Raw genomic sequence first — 8605 nt, forward strand, 5'->3', positions numbered from 1 at the left:
TAATGTACCACTTTCAAGTCTTCAGAATAGGCACGTTGGATAGTTTTACTGCAGAGGTGTATCTAAAATGTTGTCTGTCCTGTTTTTATCAGTGAATGTAGATTATATATCAGAAACATCGCTTACAGTAAAATAATACAACTCAACAGCACCCAGATCTGTTTCCCTGGAGTCCTGATTGATGAAACTCTAAGCTGGAAGAGTCATATTCGGTTTGTTTACAATAAAATATCTTAATCTATTTGCATCGTTGGCAAAAGTCATAGTTTGGATCATCAGAAGTGTTTATGCACTCTTAATTAAAGCTTGATTTATCCTTTCCTCCTATACTACATTATCATTTGGGGAGCTTCTTATCCCACCTTCTCAAGCTTTATATCCTACAAAAAAGGTTTTGCAGAATTGCCACATTTAGTACCTTGTCAAGTATTTGTTCCAGTGAAACAGTGAGGTCCAAAACTATAAAACGATAAAAAACAAATGGTTACACCTCCCAAGGTTTCTTATTGGGCTCTGTCTATTCTCCATTTGTCATACGGGGACTTAGTTATTGAACAGTTATCTTTTTAAATTGCATTTCAGTCTACCTCATTTAAGAATTCCACATGTAGGCTCAGATCCTGTCTGATGAACTCAACTATTCAAAATGAGCATATCTGACTATAATTAGCACTCCCCTTTCATAAGGACTGATCAGAAGTGTGCTTTTGTGAACACACATGCACACACACACTCTTACTACGTTATATTATCTGCTTGATTTAAGATGCTTGCTTTATCTTTGCTTTTTGATTTTGGAGTATGTTTGCATGTCCATTTTCCTTTTTATATCACTTTTGTATTTGACTATAATATTTATTGAGGCGAGTTCCTCCCATGATCAGGGGATTTTTCAAATCTCACCTGCACAACTTGATTTGTTTCTTCTGCTTTGTTTTTGTGTGCAAATAGGTGAATCTCACTTTGCAGTGCCCTCGGTGTGTCTTTGGTACCAGTAACGATTAGCACGTTCTCTTCATTCTGAGCCAGTGCAGCACAGTGGAGCTCAGGACGCAGCAGTATTTATCTTCTATCTGCTGAGGTATGTACAAATTCTGTGCATATTTCCAGCTTTTTATAAACTCGTAGCAAACAAGTAGCTACAAACGCGTCTCCACTTCGTCATTTAAGCTAACATAACGGCGATGACAAACGAGCAGAATGTTAGCAAACACTGTTGACATCTGCTATAAGTCTACTTCTCCCCCAGCCAACAAAACAAGTGACATTGGACCGACAGCTGCTAGCTGCGACATGGCGGGGAAACCTACCAACTAAAACTAGCGCCGTTACATTTTGCAGGCTGTGTTTCTCTAGAGCACATTTAAGAGAAGGATCGATAAGAAAAGAAAATATGAAGCGACTTACTGAGGAACAAGACGCTTCACGGCTCTGGTGATGTGCGCCGCCATGTTTCCTTCGATGACGCGCTATCAGAGCAGGCAGCAATTGGCTGCAGACGTAGTTCCTTCGCACTGCCCGAGCTGCGTGATTGGCCAGAGCATGGAGAGGGGCCGGGCTACGGAGGACTCCGAGCACATGGGACGGTAAACAGCGAGTAGTAGTAGCTGTTTGTGGTGCTGCTGAGGGGAGAGGAGGATGTTTTGAGAGGGAAATTAGCCAAAGAGTGAGTTATGATAAAAATTTTATTTAATTTACAAGATAATTAAAAATGAGTATTATAAATTACTTTAGATGAAAGTTACATTAGGTAAACAGTGGCATGATTTTTTGCCTCACACATGGTCTCTGTCTACAACTACTCTGGTGTCTTTATGCTGTGTGAGACAGGGGACGGGCTGAGGCTTGCAACGGAGAGTACCGGGAGGGGGTGAAGGGAAAGAGAGAAGAGAGCACAAGGCGCAGCGCCACCCCGGGGCTTCTCTCTCGCAGCGGTGGTGAATTACTACCACTAACATCAGCCAGGTCCAAGTGTGCTGCACAAATGACACGCAATATTCGCAGTGATTAAGTCAGCAGGGGATTTGCTCCAAATGTCAGCCATTGTGCTGTGGGTGCGTTCGAATGATGCGAATGTGCTGCTGAACTTACTTTATCTCGTCAAGGTTGTAGAGCCGAGTGTGTCCGGTGGTCGACCTTAAGTCCATGGTGACCATTTCTCGGTCGTGCTTCAGTTGGAGATGTCCTGCCTTGACATCATAAACCGTTTTTTTTTTTTAATTAAATGTAACTTGTGTTCTGACCAGAAAGTGTACACCAATAGACTTTACACCAGTGGCTCAGTTCATGCAATGCATTGGTTCCCAACCTGGGGGTCAGGACCAGCCCAATGGGTCACTGAATAAGTCGGAGGGGTCAGTGGCGGCTGGTCAATAGAGGGCCTGGCCCCACCTTGAGCCACACAAAAAAAATTTATAATAATCATAAATTATACAAATTGTCAATATTTGTGTTTTTGAACTATGGAATGTACCCAGTAATATGTGTAAAATATGATATCTGCGCAAAATATATGCTTTTCCTGCTCGTGCTCTCCGCCTGTGTGCATGACACGTCTCAGAATGCGCAGCTAGGGGAGCAAAATCGTTTTGGCCCAAAAGAGGCAGGTCTATGAAGCAGTTTAGCCAATTGCTGATTAAAGATATAAATGAGTGACAATTTAGCCAATCAGCACCCTCAAATAGATTCAGCGTGGGGCCTTTAGGCCCCTAGCTGCGTGTTCTCGTCTGGAGAAGTCTCTACAGGCCAGCACTACTCCTCCAAGTCTCGTTTGAGAGGAGAACTTTGGCAGAGATCCTGCAGGCCAAAGAGCTGATATCAGATCAGCCTGACCTCACAATCAAGACAGCAGACTAGCGGGAAAGGGAAGCAGTACATGCGAAGCTTCTGTACTAGCTGTACACCAGACAGGTTTGGCTAGCAAGATAACGTCATGCTAATAACTTATTTAGCTTTTTAAAACAACGGGGACAGATCCAGCACGGACAGTTAGGGAGTGAGGGATGAGGAGGTAAGGAAACATGAGAACACCAGGACACACATGGAGAACTCTGTCAAACTACATATTAGGCAAAGTGAACATCTTTTCTTCTACATAGTTGTCCTCAGTTTCATCTGCTTAACTTGGTCATGGAGGCATCAACATGTAATTGAGATGGTAAATTAACAGTGAAAACTCATCATAGCTTAATTTAACATTAGTATTCATAATTACACTTCATGTTTACTTCTCCTGACTTTACGTCCTATAACAAGGTCCATAGGGGCATCTCAATAAATAAACATGATATATTATTATATAAGTGTTATATACTGCTTTTTTTCGTGTTGGAATAAATGTTAAATATTTAACTGCAAAGTAGTAATGCGTGTTTGATACTTTAATTTTTTTGCATTAAATCATACTGGGATGTTTGCTGAAATTGATAGGACGGCCCTACCTAGAACATTTTCCACCAGCCGCCACTGGGAGGGGTCATGTGATTTTCAACAAAAAGGGGGACACAATTCTGCTCATCAAATCATTGGTATCATATTTTTGGACATTTATCATTTCTTTTTTAAATTACTGGTTAAGTGGCCTCTAAAAATTATCTAACTTAAACGATCTGAGACAGAAACATTTGTCTGGTTGAACTCATAGACATATGGAACCTGTAACAAGAGGTTGCATGCAGGGACTGCTTATAATGTGACTATTTGCCATTTACTCTCTAGGTCATTTTGATGACAGATCGGCCTGTTCTTAATAGATGATCCTCTCTTCCAAAGGCTGACAACGCATAGAAAACATATTTCAACTCAAATGGCAGAAAGACGAGTTAGCCTCAAAGGATCAGAAATGACTTACAAATAGGCCCTTGTTTTTTATAAAGTCTATATCAACATATCTCAGTGTGCTGTTTCTGTGGGTTGTTTTACATAGATTGTATCCCTAACTAAAGATGGTTTATGTGTGCAACCTTTCCAGAAATGCGACGGAGTTGGAAAATTCCATCCACGGGTTACTTAGAAACTACATCTTTCCCTCCCCCCTTCCGTTCATCGAACACAATTGTTGTCTGCTAATCCAGTTTTGATAGCATTTGGCACACTTTCTTTGGATCACAGCGAGATGCTCAACTTCCATTCTGGTCTCCCCTAGGAACCTCTGAGCCCAAGAAAGCAGCCGACACCAGGTCGCGCCAGAGCAGGGGGGTTCTCTGTGTCCCCGTAAAGCTCAGAAAATTGTTTTTTTGAGTCAAGTCACCCCTTTGCCATATGCACACACACACACACACACACACACGAGATCATCAGTCTGGTTGTCAATTCCAGATATATGCTGAATATATGTTTATTCTTGTCAATCTGTTATGTTGTTAAATGTTGCAATCACCTAATGACCCCCCTGTAAGGCAATAGAATATAAAATATTATGTCAAAGGCAAAAGCCTCTCGCCGTTGTCCCCCCCTCTGTACGCCCTGATCCAAATGGACAATGCATCACTAGGCCTTGATGCCTCAGAAGTCTGGGTTCATTAAAATCTTGAATGAGTGCCAAAGCTGTAGTCATAGATAAAAGGAATATGAAAGGATAACGAAATTTATGGATGGCAAGTCACCACCTCACCCTGGCATTTATAATAAACAAATGGTTTCTGTTTCCAATTTAAATTTCTCATTATACTGTGACTTTTGGAAAATGTGTTTTGATTTACCAACATTTTATCTGAAAAACTGTATAATTGATTAGATTTACATGGCTCTGATTTTAATGCTGATCGCCCGCCTTTCCCCCCGACAGCCACCCCCCCCCCCCACACACACACACACACACACTCCCCAGCACCAACACTCAACAAAAAAAGAATGATCTGAACTGCTCCTGAGGCACATTATCATCATATAAAACAAACCTACATATCAAACAGGTTTGTTTTCTGATAAAATAATTGGCTTTAACCAGCATAGAATCCAATCCAATTCCCTTTGAATGAAACTTCTGTGAGGGCACCAAAAAAAAACAAAGAATGGTAAGATAGACTTCACAGCCCGAGTGAGATGGACATCAATGCGGTGTGCCAGCAATGGCTATATTAACCCATGGCTAAATCCCATCACACAAATGTCAGTGTATCCGTTATGAAACCATGACATTTAGATCCAAGGTCTCCATTGTGGTTTTAGAGGGAGCTGATGTTTGTCCATTCTTTGCATCCATCAAACCTGTACACAGCCTCACATCCAACTGTACTCTCAACACAGAAAGGTTAAAGATCACAAGGGTTTATGTGTCGAATTTTATTGCATAATACAGACTGTGGTTTATGTCTTTATGTCAATTTGTGATAGTTTTCCTTCGTGAATATTACTACACAAGATACAAGATTTTCAAGTATGACCAATGTACTGTACACAAACAATGGCTTTAATGACAATGACAGAATTTGGCAATAAAACAATTGAGTGTAATGTTTTCTATTGACTGACAGTTACATGATATGTTATAAAAGAGGCCTTTTCTTTTGAAAGTATTTTATCGAAAAAATTGTTACCAATTTTTATCCAGCATATATTGTCTGTCCTATTTTTTTCAGTTTACATTTTTTTCAAATGATAAGTAACACTACTGTATGTGGATATTTTAGCACTTATTTTTGCGTTGTGCTCAGCAGCTGTAATGTTTCTCAAACCATTTCACTAACTCCTCTGTCCAGTCTCCCCAAACATCGCCACCATCGCCGCAGCACACCGGGGGACGGAACCAACCTGACACACCACGATGACCACCACGTCATGTGCAATGAGGAGCAAAATCCGCATTCAAGAAGCGGACATGGTGTCACGAAGCTCACATGTTACGAGTCCAACACCTATAACTCACTTGACTTAGATTCACGAGATGTTTAATTATTGCCTCCTTACATTAGCTTGGATCCCCCCCCCCCCTCAGGCATCAGTTTTGGGGGTCAGGCTGTGGGGTAGTGGGGATGATAGTTTGTGGGTGGGTGTGGGGGGGGGGGGGGGGGACGAGACTATTGGAGATGGCGAAGAGGAATAAAACCCCTTCATAACCACATCTCTCGCCCTCCTCGCCCCCTCCTCGCCCCCTCTCCTTACCAATGGCAGTCCAGATCCGGAATTACAAATGATATCATGACAATTTTTCACGCTCTTCAAACCAGTGATGTTTTACCGACTCATTTGCTATGATACCTTGTTACGGATCCAGCTGTGAATCAGGGACGTGTCATGGGGCTAGAAGCCCACCTCCCGCTGAGCCTGGCCAATGACCTGGAAGGCAATAGGGGATGCCAGTGCCTGCAGCATGTGCTGCGCTGACAAAGCAGCAGGGCACCGTCAAAAACCCTCTCACACAAACTTTGCAGATCACTCCGTTTTTAACAGATGAGTAAGCACTGGTGCTGAATTTTTTTTTCTTTCTCTGCCCTACACACACAAGGTTTATGGATTTCTCTCTGCGAGTCTGCGGCTCCGGTTGTCGCGTAGCAAAAACCCTTGCCCACAAGGGGAATAGTGTAGCGGTGGATCAGGGATGGAAGGCTGCAGATAGCATGTGGCAGGGTCACTGCACAGGTTAAGCAACAATTCAGTTGAGTGCCTGTAAAGGAAGTGTAGTATGGTTGGAAAAGACCAGCACACCAGCTAAAGAGGCCACGAAATCCAGATTAAACTTTGGCCTTTGAACATACATTACAACATAGCCTGCGCACACTCAATACTGTATGTTTATGGATTTTAACGTGAGAAAATATGTTGGCATGTTCCTCTTCGATCACTACATGGGAACACTTGGGAGATGTTTCTCCAGAATTGCAGCAATCCCAAACAATATTGTGTAATCCAATGAGACAAAGCAGCAATTTAATCCATTCATTAATTTTTGCATTCTTCAACAGGAATTCAATGAGGTTAAGGTTGTTTGGGTTTCCAGATGAGAGCCCTCACGCAATCCCAGGCCCCGATGACTTCTGCATTACTGGAATGATGCGGCCGGGACTGATGGAGCTGAGTGTGTCAGGAGGCATTAGCCTTCACAACCCAAAGCTGGTGGACAAAACCCGACTGCGCCCCCTGACCCAATCCACCGCCAAGTTACTGACCCAGCAATCATGGGAAAAACAGACAGACAGAGAGAGAGAGAGAGGAAGGAGCAATGCCGCAAAAGACAGGAGAAGATATTAGACCAAAGTGAGGAAAAGAAGACAAACACGCATCCACATTGAGATTAAAAAGCGGCGTAAAGAAAAGCAGGATGGACAAACACAGAGCCTCCGACTTTTCTGCACGTTACCCAAATGGCAGGAAATGGTTTTAAGGGCTCTTTTTTTCCTGTTCGGTTCACCCTGATTCCCCCTCTCTCACTTCATTTAACTGAATTAATGAGCAGGACCAGCCAGACCTCGGAATATTAACTTCTTGGGCACCCGTCATTTTGTTGAGGGAATGAGCTTTCGCACTTCAGTGATTCTGGGGATAATTCTACAATCGATAAACATGTTTACTTAAAGTCTCAAAAGACTAAAACGGCTAAAATATGAGCTGTGGGAAAGCTTGGGATGCAAAAAATGTGATGTTTTCAAGATCACTGCCTCCTAGTGCGGGCAGTGGCTCGCTGGATGCAAGCTTTATGAATGAATGTTCCGAGTATAGCGCACTGACGCGGCGCAAGCACAGTGGGCCGGTTGCCCTCGCAACACGACGCTGGCGGACTGAGGAACACCTACATCAGAGAGGACCTAAAGCTGTGTACACATGGTTCACCTCAGGACAGGGCCTGCTTCCAGCACAATGTCAATGTTGGACTCCCTCTGTGCTCTCTGAATGCAACCTCTGTGATGCTACAGCAGACAGTGCTGCAACATACGGGACAAAGCATCGCGGCGGTGAAAGCGGTTTAAAAACGCGGTGCTCTTGTTTAACAGCCGAACCCAGTGGCAAGGATGTGCCTGCTTATTTCCATATGTTGCACATCCCGTCTGATTTATGAAATGATATGAGTTCATTCATTATTCATATTTGGTAGAGTAGAGTTATTACCATTTCCCCCCATCAGGCTCGCCACTGACACCGTAAACATTTATGAAATCACAGTTCGCCCAAGGCGTTTGCCGCCGCTGTGAAAAGTGGTCACAATTGACTAGTTAGCACGGGCGCGCGGCCCGCTGGAGACAGCCACTAAATGCCATACAAGTGACCCGTGAATTTTTAATACCAGCCAAGTGGCGACAATAAGACAAGTGACGAGGAGGAAGAATGACTGAATGTCACCGAGGCATGCTCTGCTTCAAACTCCAGGGCCGAGTCCACGTTATTACTGCGCTCCGAGCGGCACAGGAGACATTCAGCCTCAATCTTAACGCAGTCCAGGTCCAGAGTGTACTGTGTATTTACACCAGGACCCAACATGCAATCAGCACGTTTCACTTGTAGATGTCCTACTCTGATTATAAAGCTACATTCTTTTCAAATGAATACAAATTTCACACCACAGCAGACTTAGTTGTAAGCTAATTTGTCACAGGCTTATCGCGGCCTATTCATCATTGATCTAGTAATTACCAGAATGATCTACAGGATAGCCCCCCCCCCCCCCCCCCCC

Source organism: Anarrhichthys ocellatus, unplaced genomic scaffold, assembly GCF_004355925.1.
Source record: "Anarrhichthys ocellatus isolate YVR2014 unplaced genomic scaffold, GSC_Weel_1.0 scaffold557, whole genome shotgun sequence".
Lineage (NCBI taxonomy): Eukaryota > Metazoa > Chordata > Actinopteri > Perciformes > Anarhichadidae > Anarrhichthys > Anarrhichthys ocellatus.